The following is a 27,036-nucleotide window of genomic DNA, read 5'->3' as shown; positions in this document are numbered from 1 at the left end:
TTCTCTGGTTTTGAATTCCATAATTATACTTCTGAGTATGGCTTCTACCTCATTCAATTGAAACTTGATGAATATTTTAATAAAATTGTGGGGAAATGGTATGTGGTTTAAACGACTAAGTAACTAGTAAGCATTAGTAACTAGAATCGTCTCCTCCAAATATATCTGATGCTCTGTTTAAAAAAATCTGTATGATAACGATCGGATTGTTAACGATCAATCCAAGTCAACTACACATATTATACATGCTTACAACCGCTTACATATAGTCGCTTCTAATGATGCTTAATCTCTTGTATTATGAAGTTGTACAAGTTGCTAATTTCAACCTGCTCTCGTAAAAATGTTTCTTGGATATAATCCAATTTCAAATTTAGAAATTCTCCGACTTCTCGAACTCTTGGGCAGTTTCCGGTGTCTGAACGTTTGCTTTGTTGCGCTTCAAAAGCATTCTGATGCTCTTTTTCGCTAATACTTTTTCCACAGATTTATGTTTCTCTACATCTGGACATTTCGAAAACAAACAATGAATCCCATCTGCCTCTCAGATGCGGCGAAGGAACACAAAAGCGAATAAATTGTTCCACAAGCCAAGTCACTGCACTGATAATAAATGTCATGGTTTAAGGCCAACTTATATTTTGAAAATGGCTAGACAATGATACATTGTAATTACTTTGAATAAATTATCAAATTCAAATTACTTATAAGTAATAAAAACTAATAAGTTATAATTTACTATTCTGTCAATAGGAGTTCCTCTGATGAAGTAATTGAATTCCAATGGAATAAATCTATCTATTGCATTAAATTAATGTTGCTCGTGAATTCATTTGAAAGTTATTCATTAATAATTCAAAAATTCATTCATTCATTAATAATCGAGAACCTTTTTTGCTCATCCACATAAGCTTTCTTTCGTGCCCAAGTGATGAGATGAGATGATTGAACAAGTATATCATTAGCGAGATTTAAAATCACGACCAGAGCCAACTATAGTAGACTACAGTTGCGATGCTCCAGACCACACGGCTGAGCAGTGTGAATATTTTATAATGTAAGTAAATACAGTGTTATTTACTTTCAATGTAAATGAAACCCAAAACAGTTACCTCCACGATGAACTATGATAGAAACTTTGTGTGTTCAAATAGAAATGCCGACCAGGATAGCCGAGACACCCTTCAGTCTGCTAGCGCTATCTGGTCGCGGGTTCGAATCCCGCAGAGAGGCATGGACGTTTGATCATCTCATCAAATTACCCTCTCACTTTCTATCTGATGCACAAGCGAAAACCTCATGTGAGCAATAAAATAAAAATATGAATGATTAAAAAAATACTAATTTTATACATTTGCCAGGATTTTTAAATGTCCTCCAGCCGGGTTACGGGCCCTGCGTGAAGTAAGACCAATAGTGGGACCGCCACTTCAGAGCACCTGGACGCACTCTGGGTTTCATTCAGAGACCCACCTCCTAGGCTCATGTGCCTCTTCCGCTGTTGGAGAATAAATACCTCTTCCACCTTCAGAGCTATTGACCATGTTCCGTTTTAGTTCACTCAATCCTATCCTTCTTTGGATTGAGTTATCCAGCCGCACCATCGTGGAGGCACACATCCTCAGGTTATATAAGATGTTAAATGAAGGATACACTCTGAGGATGCCGAAACAAAGCGGCCGAGACTGAGATTAAGTTCTATAGGACAATTATGGCCATTCCTTTAATGACATACGGTAATGATGACTCACGAATTCAGGCACAGAGATGAGGTTTCTGCGCACCATTCAAGAAATACTCAAGACGAGACCAAATAAGTAATGAACCAATTCGAAGTGAGTGCAATGTGCAACCACTAACAGAAATCATAAAAATTACAGATTGAAGTGGACAAATCACCTGCGTCGTATGCCACCAACGCGTCTTCCACTACAAGCTTGGAAGTTGCAGATGGATGGGAAAAGAGACGTCGGACGACCGAGGAAGCGGTGGACACCTCAACAGGATTTAAAAAATTGATTTCAGTGATGCAAGCGACTCTTGGCAATAAGAGACTAACAAAGTGGACATGTAAGTACACTGTGCATAATGTATTTAATCTTTGAAAATAAATGGAATGAAACCAGTTAGAAATTAATTTAATTGAATGAATTTTATTGGAATGAGATTGGAAATGAATGAAACGATACCAGTAAGAAAAGAATGAAATGGGATAATTGAATGAATAGTAATTTAAACGAGATGGGATGAAATGATTGAAAATGAATAATAATTAAAACTCACCGCCAAAATTTGGTCTTAGTCGAATGTCGTAGCCATTCAGCAGTCTTGAAATAGTTCGTGTTACGTTGGAGAGTCTTTCATCAATAGCCAGACCAGGCGAAGTCCTTCTGTGGAAAAATCGAAAACAAAATTAATAAATTCATTAATGAATCAAATCAAAACCATTAATCGATTTAATAGGAATGAAGCACTCACATTCCATTACGCCGTATGAATATTGTTGCGAAACTGGAGATTTCACACTCAACACAAAAGCTGCTGGAACAGTTGTAGGGAAATGCGTAAAAGTGTGAAATTATACATCAAATTGAAGAGAATTCAATGCTCTATAAGCTCATAATCAGCATAGATTTTTCCCATTGATTTTAAAAAAAGTTATTAGAGCAAAAATAGGAAAAATTGGAGACAAACATGGTTTTTTCAAAAAAATGTCACACCTTCAAGAGCCTATCTATATCTTGAAAAATAATGAAGATATAGAAATGTGAGACGGATATTGTAAGAAATTATGTAAACTCTAATTTTCTATACAACAGTTATGTCCGTAAGATACATGGTTTTCGAGTTATATGCGAGAAACCAAAAAATGGTACCTTTGAACCACCCCCACCCCCTTAGTACAAGGAGTGGAGGTGGATACTTTTGATATGTTTACCTCCTTACTACTCTAAACAGAGCTGTGGGTTCAAAAATTGTCTTCCAAGCTTTTCCCTCTATACCCTTTTTTGAGCACTCATTGCCTGGACTAAGGCCCGCAGCAAAGTAGACCCACGCTAATCCACGAAAAGCAACCTACACCGTGGGATAGTTTGTAAACCATTGCTAGGCTTCTCCAGACATCTGTGTAGCTAGCAGTTCTGTGAACAGTATACCTCGCGCTCAGTTACATTGATCTGTTATGTTTTCTCAAAAATTGATAAATAATTTATCAATTTAAAATGTCTAGAAAAAAATCCTAAATAAATATAGAGCTTTCTGTCCTATCGTACCGAGACGTGTCGTCCCGGAATGTGAGTGTGAGCGCTGTTATCAGGTCTGGTCTACAACGTAGATGGAAAGATACATTTTCAAGATGTTCGATGTTTTTGAACGGGTAGTATTATAGTCCACTAGACAGCTGATTTATGATGAATAATTCTATAGTTTGATTTTTACGGTAATTTTGGCGTATGAAGGAGGCTCCTTTTCCCTTTTATATTATCTTTGAAATGCAAAATCTCCAAAAACCTTGTATATACATCGACGCGCAATTTAAAAAGGAACATACCTGTCAAATTTAATGAAAATCTATCACCGCGTTTCGCCGTAAATGCGCAACATAAAAACATATAAACATTTAAACATTAAGAGAAATGCCAAACCGTCGACTTGAATCTTAGACCTCACTTCGCTCGGTCAATTAAATAATACATGCAATGAATAATCACTTGTCAGCTGATTGATTATGAATAATAATTCTGTAGCAATGGTTTACAAAACATCCCATGGCTTGGGTTGCTTTTCGTGGATTAGCGTGGGTCTACTTTGCGGCGTGCCTAAAAGTTCGAAACATGTGTGAAAATAGAAATAAATGTTGAAAGAAAACTTAGGGACGGTTTCCGAGTTCGGGATTTAGCCAAGCTCTAGACACAGCTGGAGTCCGAAAATTGGCTCCGAAACGGGGCATAGTCGCAGTTTTTATGATAATCTTTATTTTTACATTTCTATAATAATTGGAAACGTTTTTCTTTCACGAAATGAAACATTCCCAAATAATTAAAAATAGCTGAAACTTTGCACTATTTTCTCTTCATTTTATTATGAGTTCAATTTTCTAGTTTTTCGAAATTTTATTTAAACGTGGAATACGACTATGCCCCGTTTCGGACAAACAATTTTCTGACTCCAGTTGTTCAACGTTTAAAACTTAGCTAAATCCCGAGCTCGGAAACCGGCTCTTAGATTTTCAATTTTTATATTTCTAGACCCAATTAATGTATTTATTTTATTAAGACCTATTTATTTTATTATTCCTAAGACCCAATTAATGTATTTATTTTATTAAGTTATTAACGGCATCAAAACAACCTGTTTATTTTATTACAATGATACAATAAGTTTACTATCCATAGCTTATACATATTGGCTTTGACTCACTCCAGGGTATCTTAACACTAAACATTTTAAACTCAAACATCTTATTTAAAAATATTAAACCCGTTGGAAACATCAATAAATATTTATAAATCCAACCTCTGAGGCTTGCGAATTTTTGTCTCCCAATTCTAGATACCTGACCTTTATTAAACGGCAATTCTGTATCCTCTCCCAGCATATTCTCTTTTAATCTATTATCAACCAGATCCCTCTCCTTTCTATCATCTGAACCATCTCTCACTCCAGTATCAACTATTCTTCTTATATTATGGTGAAAATCCAATAGATGATTTGAACTGGGAACCGCATGGTTTTAAAAAGCCACAAATTTTTAAATTTTGAACAAAAACGTTATTTTTTCACGCAATGTGTTCTTCAAATTCGGAACTTTGAGAAAATTACAAAAGTTAAGTTGCAAAAATAACATAGCGTAGGTAGCGTCCTTCCAATTGAATACATGTTTCCAGATGTTTCCTGAAGTTACGCATCGTATCTCGTAACATTGCTCGTGGAATGGCTTGGATTCCTCTTCGACTGGCTTCCTTCAACTCTTGCAATGTGCGTGGTTTTTGGGGTTTCTTGAAATCGCATGTTCACGCTGAAAAAACACGCACATTGCAAGAGTTGAAGGAAGCCAGTCGAAGAGGAATCCAAGCCATTCCACGAGCAATGTTACGATATACGATGCGTAACTTCAGGGAACGTCTGGAAACATGTATTCAATAGGAAGGACGCCACCTACGCGATGTTATTTTGCAACTTATTTTTTGTAATTTTTTCAAAGTTCCAAGTTTGTAGAACACATTGTGTGAAAAAAATTAAGTTTTGTTAAAAATTTTAAAATTTGTGGCTTTTTAAAACCCCTTTAAAAACACCCTTATTTAAGGTTTATAAAACACCCAGTAAACACCCTTTATTAAGGACTATTAGAGAGTTGTCCAAATGAAAGATTCCAATATATCAATTGACAAAGGAGTTTGGAGGTAATGTTTTGAACACAATATTTGACTTTGCAGCTTCGTTGAGACTAATTGGGAGAACATTTCAAAAGTCCCCATTCCTAGCTCATGTGCTAAGGGGATGAGGGTGGTTCAAAAGTTGAATTTTTCAGCTTTTTTGCTCCCACGCTCATATCCTGAGAACAATGCGTTCAACTGACAATACTAACTATTTAAAAGTGAAGCTTGATAAATTCTCTACACTTCTTGTACATGGGAGTTTTGTGATATTCCCAACAGTTCCCGAGATATTCGCTCTTGAAGGTGTGTAATTGTTAAAATTACAGGTTTTTATCCTATTTTTTGCTCTTTCAGGGCTTATAACTATCCAAAAATGCATCGTAAAAGTTACTGCTTATCGTGGATTTGTAGAGCGATGAATTCTCTTTGAAATTATGTATTGTTTCACTATTCCGAGTTTTTGTTTCATTGTTATAGCAGCTTCAATATAGGGGGTGAAATTTTCAATGCTGCAACAATTGATCATTTGACAATGGAATTTGAAGGGGGTGTCTGTGACACAATTTTTGACTTTGTAGCTTAATTTGGACTCGTTAGTAGGTAAACATAGCAAAAGTTCCCATCTTTATCACCCCTGTTGACACTTGTTGCAATATTTAGTTGCAAGAGTTATATGCGAGAAACCAAAAAATGATACCTTTACTTTAAACCACCCCCACCCCCTTAGCACAAGCGGTAGGGGTGGAACATAACTTTGAAACATAGCGGTGAAACATAACTTTTGATATGTTTACCTCCTCACTACCTCCTCACTCCTCCTCTAAAACAGAACTGTGGGGTCAAAAATTGTCCTCCAAACTTTTCTCTCTATAACCATTCCTTGACTGGACTATATCTAGACATCTTCAAGTGTGAAAATTTATGAGTATTTAGTAGAAAAGTAAATAATATATTCATTTTTTCACGATTTTACAACAACTGTTGACTATAATTCACTAAATGCTGGCTATCGATTATATGAGAATGCAGCTCGGAGCAACAAGATGCACAGTAATTTATTACTTATTTTTGGTACAGTATATCATTTTGGTCCCAGCAAGTTGGATGTCAACGAGTGTTGAAGTAGGACCACTCCCGATCACATATTTGTGGGCTCTATGCTTGGAATATAGCTATAATCTGCATTAAAAACGTGTAAGATTAAATCAAGCAAACACATTCATTACTTTCTACTTATCTCATTGGAATTCACAATGATTTGTTATTTAAATTTTGTAGAAGTAGCAGTAGTAGCAAGTAGTGTTTTATTTTCAAGGGCTGGTTTTTCTTGCTGCAGATAATAAGTGGTTGAAACCAAGAATTAAGTTCTCAGCAATCTAAGTCAAAATAATTTATCTGCCAGATTAACTCTCATTACGTTCGTGCCTCAGTAGTGCTTCAACTTTTTACTCTTTGAAAACTCTGTAGTGTATACAGTATTCTTTTACTTGGAGAATGAGAAACTGTTCTCAACAATTGATTATAAATCTTAAATATATTAAAAATACCTTTTAAAACTATTGAAAGATGATTTCACGTATATTATGAGATTCATTCGTAATTTATAGCCTCTTACAGAAATTTCATGTAATTTGGAACAAATGCAATCGTTTATAGCTTCGATTGAATGATCATTTATATCGTTTATTAGCTGATAGGAATCGTTTAAAACTTAGATCATGCGTAAGGTTAGTGATTGAATTTCAATGTACAGAGTGGCGCAGGGAAACGAGAAATTTTGAAATAGTGTCATTTCCACGAAACATTCATAGAACTCACAGTATACTAATGAAAGGGCATGTATTCATGTTCCTATATACAGTCAAAATGTCCTAAAGTAGAACTTCTTTACTTTAATTTACTTCTAAAGATGGAATCGGAAAGATGTGCTGCTCACATTCACAGCAAGTTATGGGTGGTGCATGAAACGGGAAATTTTGATATAATGTATTTTTCACCAATAAATTTATAAAACTAGTAAATTTCCAATGAAATAGGTTATATTCATAATGTTTTCATAATCCTACAATTAGAATTCTGAACTGCCTGTTTTACAAAATTTCTTTGACATGAGAAAGATGTATCATTCTGCATCTGCAGCCTGTTATCTTTGTTAAGGAGATTCCGGAATAACAGTGCAGCAAATCTTGAGGGTTGGCAATGATCTCTGCCTCTTTACTATTCAAGATTACAATAATTTCTTTGACATAAGAGAGATGTGGTGTCATTCGGCGTTTGCAGCCTGTTATCTTTGTTATGGAGATTCTGGAATAACATTGCTACAAATCTTGGAGGTTGGCAATGATCTTGTTTCAAATGTTTTCCATTAGATGAAGTATTGATTTAAGACGTGTACTGTTCACCTTTATTCTCTATTCTTTATTTATTCATACAAATTACATCATTAAAATGATACCTTACACAAGATATCCCCACAGGGACACGGTCATGACATCAAAAATGTGGTAATGCTACAAATTACATCATTAAAATGATACCTTACACAAGATATCCCCACAGGGACACGGTCATGACATCAAAAATGTGGTAATGCTACAAATTACATCATTAAAATGATACCTTACACAAGATATCCCCACAGGGACACGGTCATGACATCAAAAATGTGGTAATGCTACAAATTACATCATTAAAATGATACCTTACACAAGATATCCCCACAGGGACACGTTCATGACATCGAAAATGTGGTAATGCCGTCAAAAAATTATGCTAACGGCAGAGTACTGTATGAGTACTGTGGTAGACGCGTTTGATTACTGAATATGAGAGGGGATTGAATAATACTCAAATGTTTTCGAACTCCAAGAGAAATCGGTTGAATCCACCACAATTCCTTTTATTTATGTCATGCATTGTAGTTTTTACTATTGACACAAGTTGCATACAAATGAGATCTAACGCAAGTTTTTCGATTCTTTTAACTTACAGTGACTTGAGTTAAATCACAATTACACTCTTCCAACTTACAATTAAATACTTGTATTATTTATTTATACATTGATACGTAGGTTACAATATCATTGTCAACTATGAATGATCGGGTAAGGAACAACAGGCTTGCAGCCCAAAACTGTTCCTTTCCCAAATTTGGATAGAAATTGTCCAAAAATAGGTTATGTTTACACTTCATGATTTTTGTCCAATTATGTAACCGAAAATTGAATTAAGTTACTAAAACAAAATCTAAGCAACGTGAAGCTATTTTCAACCATGAAGCTAAATAGCTGCAGCTATTTACAGCAAGATAATAGTATTTCAAAGCGGCTTGTGTGTGTAGAAGTGATAGAGGTTGAAAAGAACAAAGAAAATGAGTAATGGAGAAACCATGTGAGGCAAGAACGTTTAGCGGTTTTGTCTTTGATATCATCATCAGCTATTGTTGAAAGTTGAAATTAATCTTGTGCTTTGAAATAATTCTTATTTATTCACTCACTAATTCATTGTGATAACTTTCTCTGCGAGTTTAATTGGTCGTAAATAACTGACAAACTAAAAGGAGTGAGTTTCTGTTGAGTGATCTTCAAGTCTAATTTGCAATGCTGAGAGAGGGAGAGAAAGAGAACACCTTCGGGAGAAAATTAAATCCTCGGCGGGACTGACAAACTGGGCTAACTTCTATCCAATAACAAGTCACTTCAAAACTACGTTACATAGTTGGAGCACCGAAATTCAATTACAATGGACGTCTGCGTTCTATATATTGAATTACAAAGATACGATAAGAGTACTACATTGTATCATTGATATTTCCATAATCCAGAATGACTATTCTGCTTGAGGTAGATGGCCATTGAATTGAAAGAAATTTGAGGTAAGGTTTTCTCATTCAAGACCCAAGTACACAAGTCTGAGTGAATATGTCAATGATAATCAATATGATACTAATATTAGAATAGAGGTATATCGAAAGTCACGTACAAAATACTATGACAAGTTTTATTATTCAAAAGAGCAATTGGACCTGATTTTCATGAGTTTCAGTAAGGGCAGAGGGAAAGAAGTCTTTGTGCTGAGCAAATTGTAAATCTCAATTCCATTATTGACCTTTGTGATGGATCGAGTGAAACTCAGCCTATAAAATTTCTCCATCGATTCTCGAAAAGTTTATGACTTTATGGTCTCGACATGTCTTATAGGAGCAGTGAAAGAACTGAATCTTGACAGTAAAACATGGAATATTATTAAAACTACACTTACTATATAGGTATGGGTTGAAAAGAGAATATTCTATGAATGATCCTTCTCGCGTAGGCAATGGTGAGAGACAGAAACAAGGAAATGGTTTTTTCCACTGCTTGCTCTCAATGAGGGTCAAAAGGGGGTTGGAGATATTATATTATAAATTGGAATAGTTTCACAAAAACATTCTCCGAATACTGAGAGGACTTCAGCAGCTACAAATATTGACAAAAACGAGAACAGCGAGAGATTTATGAGAGACTTACAGGCAGCCCGTGCTCCGCAAGGGTCTGATTAAAAACTTGACAAACTATAAACTTGACCTACTGAAATCTTGAAGAATTCAAAATAGGCCTATAACTATCCTCGAACTACTCGAAACATCGCGCCGATGTATCCCTACCTTTCTCTGCTACGCATGTCTGTCCACGTCAAAAGTAATTTTGTATGGAGTATAGTATAAATTAAAAGATTCTTAGCCTTACGCGGTCCTAAATTGGATGATTTGTGAATAAGAATAATTTTCCAAATTCTAATAAGAAATTTTTAGAAATTACCTGGTACAGTTCTCTCTCCAATTCGATCAGACAAAATCAAGCTTTCAAGATTCAAGATTTCCAGAATGAGGAATTAGAGAGAATGGTAAACGGAAGAATCCCCAATAATCCCCAATAGTCACTATATACATTGGTGCATGCAATTTATATTGTAGTTCTGATTTTTTAATATATTATTTGGGTACATAAGAGAAGTCCAGAACCAATTTCTTCATGCAAAATTTCCTTGTGCTAGATACAAGGTGGCCCAAAAACCTTGTATTTTCGGCTCATTTTCCAGTTTTCAGCCATTTTTTGTGTATTGGAATATGGGCTTAAGTACACTCAACAATAAATTTTTAATTTTTCGACTGAATTTGACTTGAATGTGATGCATGGTTTTGGACCGCCTTGACGAGCCAAGAAGAATGAAGTGTAGTACGATGAAATCTGAGCATTGTGTCAAAAGTTATAAGTGTTTGAAATTCTGATCCTTGAGGTGTCCTTAAGCGCGCCTTTCCACTAGGAAATACTGAAATGAAGTTCATCAACGGGTGATTCTCATAGAGCATAATCTCATGAACTTATGTCATTGTGCGAAATATCAATGTGAGGACAATGTAGTTGGTGATGATGGTTGAAGCTGAAAATGAGGTGTTTTCACAATACAAAGGAGCATTGTTGTCAGGTGTACCTGGAAATCTATTTGAGATAGAGCGCTCTCCCTGATCTCAGATTGTAGAGCACAAAAATACGCCCAGAGGGATTTTGAATTATACATCTAAATGTTAACAATCGGAAGACATTGTTGATCAAAAACTAAAATTCATCAAAATTGATTTTTCCTTCAAATTTCACTCATTTTTGAAAAATTATAACTCAGTACTCATTGAAGATAGAGAGTTCCGAATGATCTCATTTTATTTGAAATTTTATAATCTAAAAAAAGGTGAGAGCAAATTTTTCTGTCCGATTACAAGATTTGGCAGAAATAGTTGAAAACTGGAAAATGTGGTTTTTGGGCCACCCTGTATCTAGCACAAGGAAATTTTGCATGAAGAAATTGGTTCTGGACTTCTCTTATGTACCCAAATAATATATTAAAAAATCAGAACTACAATATAACCCCCTTTTTTATGTCTATATTGACTGGACTACAAAGCTGTTATTGCTTAGAAGCCAGAAGGGAGGAGAAGTATTGGCGGACCAAGAAAAAGGTGGGAGAATGTTTGAAGGCGGAACAGGTATTAATGCCTACCCCTTTAAGAAGACGACGACGAGGAATAGAGACTCCTAAGAAATGTCAGACTCCAAAATGAATACTACACGAGCTTTGATTTGTTCTTGATGTAGTGTAATAAAGACTGTAGTATTTATGAGGGTCTATACATATGAACGAAATACATGAACTTACAACAATGTTTCTCTCAAACCCTTCTCAAGTATAGTGAAACAATATTTCAAGACGGCTACCTAATTAAGAATTGATCATTAAAAAATTCATTCCCAAGTATGATAATATCGAGTGACTTGGCTGGCTCAGGTTTTGTGTCAGAGTTTTCAGGTCGCAACTGATCAATTTCAGGGCCTGTGACATGACCTAGCGACTGTTTTTTAGGCAGCTGGGATCGACGGCTTAACTTGTTCATCCGAAACACGGGAGTGGCCGAGATAAATATCTTGCCCGGGCCGGGATTTGTACCCGGACCTCTGAATCATAAAGCCAGCATACACTCGACTACGGCCACTCCGATTTCCAGGTGCATAATATAGTAGGTGTATATTATTATAATATATATTTCCAGGTGTAGATAGCGTGTGACGTCTAAAAACCAAATTGGAGCTATGCTAACAATTGAAAACATTGAAACATTGAGTCATATTATACAGTGGATCGATATTTCCGACTCAAGCAGCAAACCTTTAACTCTGGAGTTGAAGAGTTCAGGATATTAATGGAAGAGTTCCTTGTGGAACTACTGTGCATCAGTGACTGAGTAAGAGACACCAGTGACGTATCCAGGTGATGTTTAAAAAATTTCCGGGGTAGCGCCTCCGGACACCCCTTTGGTGAAGGTTGTCCCTTTCAAAGTTTAGGTGTTATCTACGCCAATGATTCACCCTTCCCCCTCCCCCGAAACGTTTTACTAGAAACGTCTCTGTAAAATACCATATCCAATAGGCCAATATAGAGGCTCTCTTCTACCTGTAATATCCAAACTATTTTAAAAGTTGATCTTGAAAAGATAAAAGCCAATATTCTGGATATGAAATTTGTTCCAACAGAAAGAAACTGGGTGCTTTGCACATAAACCTACAGATGAAACATGAGAGATTAGAGTTAAAGAGTTATGGTTGTAGGGACCTTTACTCTATTGAACTTGGCTATTCTTGCCAACAATCATAGCCTACTACAAAGGGATATAATACTCTTTGTTGTTTCTATTTCTCTATGCTACTATGCTGCACACGTTGAAGCGGACCAAACCCTTCGAATTGTGTAGTATCGTAAAATGATATAAAAAACAGAGCAATGTTACGAGTATAAATGTGTATATATCACAAAACCTGATTACATTTCCATTATTTCATAAATAGTCTATATATCCTATAGTTGGTATTCAAAAGTGGTGTCTATATATCCATATAGCAATCTATAGGTATCTATATAGCAATGTTACGAGTATAAATGTGTATATATCACAAAACCTGATTACATTTCCATTATTTCATAAATAGTCTATATATCCTATAGTTGGTATTCAAAAGTGGCGTCTATATATCCTAATAGTCTATATATCCTATAGTTGGTATTCAAAAGTAGTGTCTATTAAATCCTATAGTTGGTATTTAAAAGTAGTGGACCTGGTAGAAACTAGCGATCTTATAGTTTGGGATTGCAGTGAATGAAATTAGCAGTTAATGAAAAAATTAGCAGTTAATGAAATAATCAGTTAATGAAAAAAGCAGCCGATGAAAATTAGCCTCCTTAGACTAAATTGAAATGTTTTGATAAAACATTAACAAATTAATTAATGCAGTAGCAGAGAGGTAAATCGTCATCCAAAATGCTAATTAGCTCATATTATGAAGTAATATGAGAATAAACGAGCTGTATCAACATTGGGATAGTATTGGAACACTCCAACTGAGAATGGTGCGAGATCCATTTGGGAATTTGGGATTTAAAATCCGATAGAGCGTGTTACGCTTTTGATTCTGCATGGAATAATTTCATTTCTGAACGATTTCGGTACATCATGAGAATATTAGTATAATAAATCTGAATTACGCGGTAATAAATTGATATAAGAATATTTTATTTTTATATGGTACCGTAATACCTATTAGTTTTTAATATGATTGATTGTTTATGGAATATTAGAAAGTGACTCTTCTTATTGAGGTTATTGTTCCTCGTTCCCATGACAATTATAAAAATTATTATTTGTGGTACGGTGCACAGTGAGATGAGATCTACTATTGATACTTTCAAATGATGGATCAGATACAGACCAAAAACCGTGTTTTTTTGAAATAATAGAAAATCCATCTCATCTTGATTGCAAAAATAGTCTGTGGAAACCAAATCAAGGGCTCTTCTCCAGATCCTCTTTTTTAGAGAAATATAAAATCTTTAATTCATTATCATTAAATGTGTGTAATGGATGTGATATTGATAATTCGGGGTACCCTTCAAATGAATAAGGCATAGGAAAGAATATACAATCGGATAAGGAAAAACAAGGGTATCAATAATTTGAACATAATATAATGAATTTATAGTTGATAGTTTTATGGTGAAGAATCACTTGACGTAGGAATAGTAATTTGAATATATATTCTTGTAATTTTTCTTGTAGCCTACAACTCTAAAATCAACATACATTGAAGCTGCATATAATTCTAAACCTAATTCAATAATAATTATAGTATTAGAGGGCACCCTGACCATTCAACAGCATACACTTAACAAGAGAAAATTCTTTCCAAAACTCAACATAGTGATTGAATGTTAATCAAAGTTTTCATTCAACTTTCCAAGCTTGTATTCCACCCTGAATCATAAGCTAACAAGATCACGTCATGTTTTCCCCGACAATCAATAATTATTGATTAATCAATAATTAATCTGAGTTATCAGCCCAATTTAAATTACTCGACATTGGGTCTGCCAACTAAGACACTAATGAATTTGAATGGGTTATAAAGTTAACTGAGAAAGTCATTTTATTTAATAATAATTGAATTTTTCATACTAAGTAGAGTATTGTGTCCTCAACGCTGCATTTTTCTTCTCACGCAAAACAGAACCAGTGTTCAAATAACTCAACAGTAAAACGTGGAAAACTCACCAATCCAGTAGGTAATTTCCAAGATCAACCCTCTAGTTCATATCAATCATATATTCAAGAAAGAATACACAGAAAAAAACATATTATTGCTATCAAATAATGTCCCAGCGATATCTACTATTCCAAAAAATCAACAATTTCAAATAATTCACTACTATAAGATTTATCTCAAGTCCACGATCATTGAGGCTTACGCTCACAGCAGCAGACGGACGAACAAAAATTGAAAGTCTGCATGCATACGTGATCAGACATATGGAGACACACGGACGTCTGTGAGTGTTGCAATATTCGATTTTTTCAAAAGGAATTTCTTCTCCGTCTGTCTGATGCTGTGTGGGTTCGGCTTTAGATTAAACTAAAAAAATAATTACTTATTTAAAGTATGGTATTGGAATAATAATTTGAAAAATTTTATGAATAGGCTACTATAGATCTACTCACTCAATGGCCAGGGTATTTTTGATCGAAGCCAGAAGAAATGTCGCCACGATCCAGAGAAATGTCATGCTGACTGGATGTCACAGCAATGTCACATGTTCACTATGTTCCAGTTCTTTGTATCGGCTGTTCAAGCGCCAACAAAAGAAGTTCCGCATGTTGGCTGAATGTTTTTCACTGTGCTTACAATAATTACTAACGGAGTTCACATACCGAAATCCACAACACACGAATTTCAAGAAACAGCGGCTTCCATTACACTGTTAAGACTGACTAATTGAATCAGTCTCTAGCACTCTCATATCTATTCTGATCGCACGTAAAAAACTAAAACTGCACCTGGAAATTCAGAAGAATATAATCATGACAAGAATTATTATAATAATTATGGATTGATGGAGGATTTTTGATGGGATTTTCAAAGGAATGATGATTTGAAGGATAAGTATATGAATATTGAAAGACACCAAGAAAATGGAAGATGAATGAAGTTCATTGACAATATTATTTTGTAATTTTGTAATGGGAATGCATGAATTTAATAGAAGTATACAGAAATTACTCTGCTGAGATTGAATGGACTTCAATAAGTTTAGGCTATTCTATATAATATATAGAAGTCTATGTAATATAGTTCATTCTATACTATAGAAGTATTAATTGTGGAATCGTGGAATCGATGTTGTGGGGATCAAGATGTACAAGTTTCTAAACCCTGTGTAGTCTACAACAAGTGAACCTATGTTGTATCCTACCAACTCATCCACTTATTGTCTACTTCTCGTCTGGAAATTTCTATTCACAGACAAAACCTCTTCCTCCAGAAGTTTGTCTATTATTATTCTCCCTCCATCAGCACCCCTAAAGAACATTCTACAGAACAGTCCACCACTAGAACTTTGGCCAAGCTGTCTCGTGGATGCAAAGTACCGTATGCTAATTCTCTCACAGTCTTTCTGCTATAAGGGTTGAGTGTAACAAATGACTTCTCCCTCTTGAAGATTTAAAATGGAGTCAGCAATGAGATTCAATTCTGCTCTTCTCAGTCAGTATCCTATATACAAAGATCCAATCTTGATATTCACTCGATATACGATATTCATATAAATCCACTTGATATCCGTATCTACTACTGTAATTTGATTTCATACATTTCTCTCCTCCAACTCTCATGAAACTAATCCACTTTCGAGACTTTCGCCACACTTTAGCGAATTTGTAAGCGTTTCTGTACGTAAGAAAATTCTAGCATCAATATTTGACTTCCAACAACACAGCGGTTCTTTTACTTTCCGTCTACACTGAAATGTTCGAACCACTTTAGGCGACTCTCCAACTGATTCATCTTGATCGGAGCACGGCCAACGGGCCAACCATATTTCAACACATCTCTATTGAGACATACTTTTTGGTGCTAGCAGTAGCCTGCGATGAAAGTACAACCACTCCCCATTTTACAGTATTGTAGAACACAAACCAACAACAATTTCTTCTTTTTTACGATCGTAGAAGTGGGTGTGAATTTCCAGCATATTATTGAAAAAGATTTCACATTGATTACCATTCAATGAATGTGTATGTGATTATACTATCTCTCAAGTAGAAGAGGTAAGCTTTACTTAAGGGGTATTTTTGTAACGGTCATATAACACAATCGACTTTCAATTAACATTATGGTTCTTATGGAAGTGTTCACAAGTCGTCAGAAAGATGACCAGAAAAAAATATCTGTTCAAATCAGAGAAGAATTATCGTTCATTTTTCCGTTCTTTTAAGGCCTACCAACTTAATGCTATTTTGCTTCGACCGATCACTGCTCGTTTTGAAGAAAAATAACTAATTCCGGGATTCTGCCGTGGTGAACAGACGGTTTCGCATAAGCTCATATCTGTGCGAAAAATGTATGGAAAAAAGTATGAGAGGTGAAAAATGAGAATTTTTAGCAGAAGCAATGCACTAGAACTTATTAATCAATAGGCCTGATACTTGTGTTACTGAGTGTTCAAACTATCTTTAGAACATAGTGAACAGAAAAACATCGGATCGTTTGCTATGTAACACTGTTGGCCATTGAGAAACACATTCAACGAATCTGGAGCCGAGAGAATATTTGTTCTGTTTGCTAGAATTAAGCTCAATTCGCTCGCTAGAGTTGTGATAGATGAATTTCTCCCTCGATTCGTCGTCTCTATTCCCTCTTTCCGAGTTCCGAGCATCGTAAGCTCGAGTACACAGGTCACGCGTGGGAGGATTGTCCTGAAAATTAATTTTCGGTCACATTTCATGAAGATGCGTCTGCTGAAGCGATAATACAGTTTTAGCACTATCTTATTTCCATACAAACAATCATCGTAACCGTTTCATTCAGTAATCTTGAGAAACGAAAATAGATCTCTGGAAAATTCTATGCGTTATAATTTCTCAATCACACCTGCTACTGTCATGATAATAATTCAATTATTGTCGTCGCTGTTGGAGTCTTGATTTCCAAAAAATCAATTTATGATAGCCAAATAACAATCATCGCAAAAGTTTAATATATTATCATAGTCGATTTGAAAGTTGAACTTGATTTTTTTGTCGGAAATTCCATTAAAAATTTGTTTTTTTCAGCAAAAGATTAAAAATTTCTTCCAAAGCCTCCAAATCCTTCAAATTCGTTTCGTATTACTGTATATATTTTTTATATAAGAAGTGTATTTTATTATTGACAATCGGATTCTTCGAGTAAGGTCTTCATATTATAACTGTGAGGGTGAGAATGTTCTAAGAGTTTTCCAAAATTGAAAATTTATTCATGGAGTGAAATCTTTCAGTATTTCTTATTATGACATAAACTTTATTTGGACTTGGTTGATTTCTTGATCCCTATTGGTTGAATGAGCACAATTTTATTGATTCGTTCAAGAACGTATGTAGATAACTACTATTGATTAATTTTATTCTTATTAGCATTTAAACAAATGAAAATTCAAATTTAACACTCATTTTATTCCCAACCCTTGATGTAGGTAGATTGTGTATGGCCCTCACTTGAAAACTTTAAAGTGTGCTTCTAATTTTCCAAGGACTTTCTTGTCAGAGCAACATGACGCATTTGATATTTCCGTTTTCCTAACATTCCTTGCTGTTTATAGGTGAATAGTCCGATATTGTACCAGTCAGGTTGTTTGAGGGAACTACGATACTATATTGCACCGTTCAGTCTGTTAGCACTGCCCGGTCGTGGGATCGGATCCCGCCGGCATGTATAGATATTTTTGATCACCTCGAAAACTTTTCTGTGAACATCATCAGCAATATGAAAAAGCCTATTACATTCTCTACTCAGTTAATTATCCACATTCATCAGAACGACTGCAAGCTGCGTAATCAGGCTTCCATTGAATTGAAGTGGGAGACTTATCTCAACAAGTTCAACGATACAGTATAATGGGCGTACATGAAAATCATTAATTATTGCAATGAAAAGATTGATGGAAATGTTCAAATCACCACATTCAACAGATTAATAAAGCGTTGAGGAAGCTTTAGTATCATTAATCTTTATTGCGGTGCCGGCTTTAGTCGATCAATTGAGTTTCCTGTTGATTGCGTAGGCCTACATCATCCTGTCAGCTTTCGTTGGAGCGGCACAATATTGGTCATGCACAATTCAATCTCATATTATTTATAGCGCCCTGTGAATTTCAGCCACATGCTTTCTCCTAGAAATAAACTCTACTCCCTCAACTTTGCGAATGTTGGACTTTAGCAGTATTGCTGAACTAAGAACTAACCAAAGGACCTGATCTATGAATTCTGCACCCTGATCAATGAGTTTTCCAAACATCTATGTTTTCGTAGGGATACTTGTCTCCTTCCATCCATTTATGTTCAAGGTAAATCGTATCTACCCTAATAATATTGAATAAATCATAGAAATTAATTGGATAGTTGTCGAATATGTTCATTCATATTTATTATAATAACTATTTTTATATGGGATACGACGTGAAGCCAGATGCCCAAAAGCTGTGCATATGTGGTGATATGGTTAGTAAAACTTTGAAATTACTATTAAAACTACTGAAATTTGAACATAAAACTGATATTATAAAACCACTTATTATTATATGATTTTTCAACAACTACTTTTATAGTGATTCATAGCTCTGTTCCAGAACTAAATAATTATCCAGCCAAATTGGATCATTAGTTTGGTTTCAAGTGTAGGTAATGCTTGAAATACTCACTGCATTGAATAACAGTTTAATTCTTAATCTACAAGACGATTCTATCAGCATTTATGAGATGAATCATAAGATTTCATATTAATGATCAATGATTTAGGACAGTTGATGATATAGAAAATGATTATTGTCGGAGGTAATATAATCCAGATGAAACCAAAATCTTTTGTTGTTTTCAGTCATACCTGAACGATTTGTCCACATGAACACATTATATTCAAAAGTGATTATGATTTATGGATTTATAAATTCATATTTCCCCATGGTAGCCAGTGAATGTTAATTTGTGGAAGTGAATGTTTGGTTTATATGCAAACTGAGATAAAATAAGTTTATTCATTGTACAGTAAAACATAAGTTGAATTACATTAAGTAAAAAGAACTTCTCGAAACTCCTCTTATTCCTTTTCAATGCCAAAATCGAAATTGAGAAATTTCTGTCGTTGAGTTTGACAGGAAAATCAAAAGTGTTTCAACAGTTATTGGAGAAGAGAGCAAATACGGAATGCAGCTGTAGCTGTACTTTGCCTTTGCAGTACTCCACGTTCATTCCAATCAATACCACTCAAGTAGTCAAAAGCGTCCCTTGATTTTCAGAATTAGAGAACTGAGAACGATTCATAATCTCTCGCTTATAACGATGTTGAAGTAGTCAACATTTCACTCAGTTCTCCATCTATCGTTCGCCTCGGAAATTAACCGTGTTCAGCGTGCCTCGTGAAATCGTATTCAAATCAATAAGTAACAAACACAAATAAGGGTGGCTCTAGTTCCGAATCCAATCAGACTGGATTGATTGTTTTACAATGGGTGGACTGCAACATAGAACTTCTAATCGGATAAAAAACCGATTCAAGAAATTATCGGTTAATATTTCAAATATGATAATAAATTGATAATGTGTTGATAAACAATATTTTCGTGAGTGATATTCATGGAAAATAATTCATTCTAGAAAGACAAAACTGAAAAAAATGTACAATATCATTAGAAAGAAAATATAGCAATAACGCTCTACTTATACAGCTGCCTCACAGCAGCTATCCCTGGCTGAATAATATTCATGCCCTAAACCTTTTATTGAATGATTATGAGAATTGAATTTCACTCAGATTAAATTATAATATACCAAGTTAATATGATTGAAAATTTGATTATATTATTGCTTTGATTGAATTATAGAATTAAATAGTTATTTGATGAATTCATTTCCGTCATAATAGTTTACAACTATATTTATTCATTTTTATTATTCATTGTACAATTGCTTATCAGGAAATATTCATCCTATAGCAAGCAGGTTGGCAGTTACATATTCCAAATATAAGACAATATCAATACATAAGTAACATATCATGACAGTAAATAATAATAGCATGCAAAAAATAAATTTCATGAAAATCTGATTTTAAATAAAACAATTTTGCGAATAATTCCACCCATCTTTGAACAAGCGAAAAATAAAGAAAAAAGTTCTCGGTCCTCAAATTATTGATTGCATTGTATTAAGTTCAAATTGCACAGTAAGTTAAGTATACTTGAAAAATAAAGGGCTTGAATCACACAATGTAGTCCATCACTATTTTAGCATTTCACTTGTTCTAACAGAATGATCGAATTCTTGATCACTTATTTATTCCATATTCCATGTTGGATTCACTATCAATTCAATTTACAAGTGCAGAACCTCATCTTTTGACTCATTTCGACTCAAAGTTATTCCAATTAAATCCTCACACTGAACTGGAAATACGTATAATATATTAAAGTAATAATAAATATGTATCGATTAAATTCCTCTGGAATGCCAGAAATATTCAGTCACCATTTATATCGCAACTCAACAGACCAATTTCCATAGAATACCAGAATACTTTCCTATTCACTGAAAACTCTATAAAATATAATCAAAGGAATCCTACATCTTTCTAGTAGTTCAGGTTACATACTAATGTATTTTCAACACACAATGGAAACCAAAGCTTCATTGGGCGAAATTCAAATATTTTATTTCTTATTTTCATCTAATTTCTGATTTTAACTGGTGCAAAAAATAATTTATCTTAAGAAATTGACAAGGAATATTATAGAATAGCCCTTTTCCCATACTATTTGAGACATGAATGTGATAGAACCTTATTTAGGTGACCAATTTACTATGAATGATCTATTCAAATCTAATTTATCAATATCAATGGATGGGTTATTATTCCTTGGTGATGGACAATCATAATTAATTGAAAATTTCAAGTAATCCAATCATTGAAGCTCAGATGTAATTACAAAATGATTATAAACTTCAGAAGCTATCATAACACAATACTGACAGTATATGTAACGAATATTAGGCGCTAATCAATCAACTTCATAAATGAATTGCCATTTCAAGGTTATGCTAACAATTGTGGTGAGATTCGGAAGTTGGGAAGACTGAACTAGGTGGTAATCAAAACGAGTTGTGTGATTGGTGAATGGGATCAAGGCTATGTGGGTCTAATCAAAACAGAGGTGATTAAAGGGGCAGATGAAGGGTGGGAATGGGAATAGTACACAGACGAGAAGCTGGAGAACGAAATCGATCAGTTACCAGCTGTGGAGAGACGCGGCTCAGCCTGCAACGAAGCACTCTTCTAGGTCCTAGTCACAGTCACAGCCCGGAAATTAGCGCGCAGATTTGAGACGGAAAAGAACGCGATACAAACACCGAGATGGTTTATTCGGATGATAAGACTAGGCTGGGAAAGCCAGACCAGACCACCAGCCGACAGCTGCCGATCAACAAAAGCTGGCCGAACATGTCCAGGCTACTGCGCATGCGCTGTGCACGACACCTGGCGGGATGCTGTGATACCACTGTGCCCCTGTGACCCCCCACCCCCCTATCAATGTCACCCACGCCTCGCCAAATAACCACCCCGTGTGTGAGTGTGTGTGCCGAATTTAATATCGAGACACGGCACAAAACCGATACCTGCCGCTTCAACAATATCCAAACCGATAGAAGCCACCCTGATGCTGACAATCGGAGGAGGAGAGGCGTCGTCCTAGCCACAAAAATCCTCCAAGCGACTAAGCGACCAGCGTATTAAGTCCCCTTCCCCCCAACCAACCCCCCATACATGTCATTTCTACTGACAGCGCCTTTCCCGCTTCCAAAACAATATCAATACACCCAATCCCCTAAGAGATACTGTCTCATTTTCTTCTGCCAGCAAGCTGTCCTATGAAAAATTTAAATCTCTGAATGACGCATTATAATACCTCTTGTGAGTTGGAGAAATTGAATGTGACCATGATTCGAATTTCATGGATAATATAATCTGTATTATATCAATTTTTTACTTGAAAAACTTCATTGAAGATGTGTATTATAAGTACAAAATAGATTCTCGAAGTAGTTGTGATAGAAGAAGATTGGTGGAGGAGAGTGGTTTACATAGCAAAGTAGGCTATACTGAAAGAGTAAACAATAATTCTGGGAGGAAATTTCTGAAATTTTCCTTTTCCTCAACTCGGTCAAAAACGTATCATTCTAGTGGCTTGTCTTCCAAACTGAATTACTTATTTAAAGCTGTTCAACTGAAACTCTTATACGGTTAGGAAGTAAATTTCAGTGAGTTCATAATCGCAATCGGATATCGCATTTTCCAGAGTTGTGTAGCACCCTAAACAAACGCATTCACCAGACCGAGAAAGAATTTTATTAATATGCGCCTTGAATTAAGAGTCAGCCAGATGCGAATCTGAGAATAGTTTGGAGTATGCCAACTCTAGTAGACATCGCTAGAGACGAGAAGATTGGAGTAGAGTAGAGGGCCTCTGTTTCATTCATGCCGCAGCTATTTCTGGTCCCGGTGACCTGCTTGAAAAAAGTCGCCACACTTCTAAAAACATTACTTCTCAATCCATCCACCTTCTTTGAGTTGATTGCGAAAGAAAAACATCCAAAGCATGAAAATCGAGTGATCAAGGAAATTGTCAGCCGGTTTCAAATTATAACTTCCTCTTCAGCTGAGATACCGGCGATTAATTTTATTTATTGAACTCTGCGTGAGTCAACCTCGTCTCCAGGTCTCTATGCATCACGAAATCAAGCATGACAAATTTCAGAAATTGAAAACATATAGATAACTTGCCAGGAATCCAAATATCGAGGAAAATGTTGGTTGTTAAGTAGCCACAGGTATGACTCACGAGATTATCAATTACCTGCACTGTATTAATGAACATTAAAATTACAGTCAAAGTAGCGAATGAATGTAGATGTGTTTATCACTCACAGTCGAAAAATATTCAAAATTTTCAGGGTTTTTATCTCGACACTGTGCTGTTGAGATTCAGAATTAATTCACACCTGCGAACCAATAGCCTAGCATCACATGTAATACAGCCTATGCCTATTGGATGAGAGGATGAGGAACAAGACTTCAATAGAGAAAACACAAAATTATAATTAAAATCAGAAGAGAAACAGCCACAAAAAATGACGTCATTGTAATTGTTCGAAGTACTATATAGCAGGAGCTTTAGTATTAAGTGGCAAAGCAGTTAGTTCATGAGCTCACGTTTTCATGAAACAAAAGCAGGCTACGGAACACTATTACAAAGTAATATTAAAACTGATTTTTTTCTAGGAATAGTCCAGATATTGGAGAAGTATAGTAGCAGAAGTTTTCAAAGCAGACTTGGACTAGACGGTATCACTCGTTAACTTTTCTTATCCAAGTTTACTCATAAAATGACATTCAAGAAATGTTCTGCAGGCATTTGAGAATGAGGTTACAAGAAAAATTATCGAAGAACGAGTGATTACAATGTAATTGAGCAAATGTAAGTGATAGAACTAAATTTGAAAACGTGCATGTGATATTTTGGTTAGGCCCATTACCAATGGAAGTATTTTATCTGCTGAACGATTTGTTTCCTAGAACGAAATCAAGGAAATTGTTCATCATGGTTTGAAGATGAAAGAGATGCGTATATTTATCAAGCTGAAAAATAAATAGGTTGGTCAGTCTTGATGAAATTCTTAAGCTGTATGCTTTCATGTGTTCTCAATGTCTGGGTAATTGCCCATGTACCTGAAAGAAGTACTTAAGAGACGTTAATAAGTAAGACAAGAGGTGAAGAAAAAATATTGATTCTCTTCGTCCATTATTAGGCGCATTGCCAAATATCAAGTTGCAAACTTTGAAATCAATGCTCCTAACCGATTGAGAGTTAAGCACTTGAGAGTTCAACTACATATTTTTGTGGTAATCAATAATTATTGAGGAATCAGTTAACTTTAACAAACTTGGAAGCCTGAAAGTGGAATTTGTTATGCCAATCACTAGCTTGTGTTGATTATTTAGTTTTCAAAGACTGAAATTTTAGAGCTGAAAAATCTCATTTTTTGGGTAGGCCTAGTTTCTCTGGACATTCCAACCAGAAAATGGACCCTTCCAACTTTTGATTTCTAGGATTGGAATGACGTGAAATAAACATACTCTGCTATGTTGGTTACTTTTCATCAAAATGATTAATTGAAATGCCTATCATAAATGATTTACCAGTGGTACAATGCATTTTTAAATTATATTGAGAATAAATAATTATTGTTTACAATGTTTGGTCTGGTACAGTCCTAGTTGCCAATTTCAGTAAATGAGTTCAGTGTTAATTTTTTCCAATAACTGCAGCATGACCATAAACTTTAGTACTCAAATAGATTGATAGAAAACTCTTGCGAAACATTCAGTTGATTACGGTCAATCAATTCACTTCAATTTTATACGCTCAAACTCATTCTAAAAATTGAGAGAGGGTTTGAACATGTTATCATTTGATATTGATAATGATAAGATAGAACAGAGTACAGAATAAAAATACTTTTGTATTTGATGATAAGATGACGGAGATGTGGAAGAAGCCTGGCTGAAATCGACTTTTTCGAGCTAGGTGAATAGTGGTTAATTTTTACTTTCGACCAACCTGAAACGATGGTGTAAGCGCAAGCTGCTGGTGGGCAGAGCACAGCAGAGCAGAGCAGAGGCAAGGATGCGTGTTTATAAATATATTATAGTTGTCACATTGGCAATCAGTCATCAACACCTGTTGGAGTGCACTGGGCCTCGGCCAAGCTACTTTTTATCAGCACTCTCATCATCTCACCAAAGTCCCTCCAACCGCCACACCAAAGCTCTTCATCATCTTTCACGCTTGGCTCTCTCTCACTCTCCATGAGATGTCACGACATTTTGTGTAATAACATTTTTAATTATACGTCAAAATATGTCCGAGAATTCGCTTCCTACTCCCGATGTATTCACTTCATTTTACAATTTAACTATTTCCACAATGCCTGTATGTTACATAATAGAGCTATTCCAACTGTAAATACTGTACTGTAGAGTACAACGAATTAATAGGCCTACGTTGTTAGTTTTAAGATAAGAAGATATTCTGTCAAATTGACATCGTTTCAGAGGAAAAGGATTTGATTTTATTAAATTTTCTTCCTGGAAACTCTTAAAAGAGTATAGGAAGTCGTCAAGAAGGACTATTTGTCAAAAAGTAAAATAAAATAAAAATAAAATGAATGTATACAGAATAATAGGCGATACGAAAAAATTTAATTTGTTATTTGATGAAAGGATTTGTATTTGGTATTGTACAATTATAGCGTATAGTATTTATACTATATTATGCATAGTTTATCATATTCACACAGTATAATGCATATTGATAAGTTGGAATTCTCTCTTGTAGACTTGATGAAAGTAAAATTTTCACATAAATACAGCAAAAGTGCCAGAATTGACTGCAGAATAGGCTACACAATGAACCAAAAAGTGAGCTTGCATCTTGAGAACCAACTTGAAGTGGGTCTATTTGATTACTTTTAATCCTGTCGGGGAATGGAGCTTCCTTGTTCAAAGCGTTTCAGCTCTTTCAAAAATCTTCTTTAGCGAGTGGCATAATAGACGATAAAACATGAAAAAACCATTCTCGAATTGGAATAATTTTCTAATGTCTTTCATGTTGATTTCTAATGATTCCAAAATGCAATCATTCAAAAATGTAGGCCTATCTCGTATACTACGTTTACATGCAAATCGTGGAGAGTTTTAAGGAATCGAAAATTAAGTCAGTGGGCAATGAATGATATTAGAATGTTTTAGTATTGAATTGGAATTTCTCTAAAAAAATGTACATTGCAAATAAATCTTAGACTTGGAACTTCAAACTTCTTTATGATAATCATCAGAGGGTTAGCCTAATATGAAGAGAGACGAAAAACTCAAAACAAACAAAATTCATGCTAAATTTAATCAAACTTGCAGAGAATAGCCTACTACAGTTGATAAATGATTAATATAGAATTGGGAGAGTTTATGAATTTTTCTGTTCAGGTGTTCTAAAGCTGCCCAGAACAAAAAAATCATAAGCTGTTCTCATGTATAGATTGAATGACTTATTGAAAAAGTTAATATGAGAACAATATCGACATTATTTAAATGTAGCCAAACGCAGCTTTATCATTATTATTACTATTGTTGCTTGGAAATTCCCAGTAAAAATAAGACTCGTGGTGAATTTCGAATTGATCTTGTTCCCTTACAAAACGAAGCATTGCAATTTCTTATGATTGATAATTAGGTTTTCCTTACAGAAGATTGTTCAAGCAGCCCCAAGAAAAATTGAAATGAGAACTTGAACGTCCATAACATAGGGCTACCCTCTTCATCATTCCAATTAAATTTCTAAAGATGGGACCTGTTTAGTTGGGTGACTCAAGTGGATGGATGGATAGGTCAGGTAATTTCACTCTGCTCTCTCGCTCGCTCTCATTGTGCGATGTGATGAGTGG

At 35.0% G+C, this 27,036-nt stretch overlaps 1 long non-coding RNA gene across 1 annotated transcript; it reads right to left on the bottom strand.

Annotated features, from left to right (window-relative positions):
* Positions 1 to 2,355: 2,355 nt before the first annotated feature.
* LOC111045471 lies at positions 2,356 to 21,995 on the bottom strand. Its single transcript, XR_005570879.1, has 3 exons — positions 21,772 to 21,995; positions 14,956 to 15,291; positions 2,356 to 2,390 (listed from the first exon to the last, which is right to left on the bottom strand). It is a non-coding gene; the product is annotated as an uncharacterized LOC111045471 (long non-coding RNA).
* Between the last annotated feature and the right edge of the window lie 5,041 nt (positions 21,996 to 27,036).

The sequence above is a fragment of the Nilaparvata lugens genome, chromosome 3 (genome assembly GCF_014356525.2).
Source record: "Nilaparvata lugens isolate BPH chromosome 3, ASM1435652v1, whole genome shotgun sequence".
NCBI classification, from domain to species: Eukaryota; Metazoa; Arthropoda; class Insecta; order Hemiptera; family Delphacidae; genus Nilaparvata; species Nilaparvata lugens.
The sequence above is the reverse complement of the archived record's forward strand: the minus strand, read 5'-3'. Positions and strand labels throughout refer to the sequence as shown.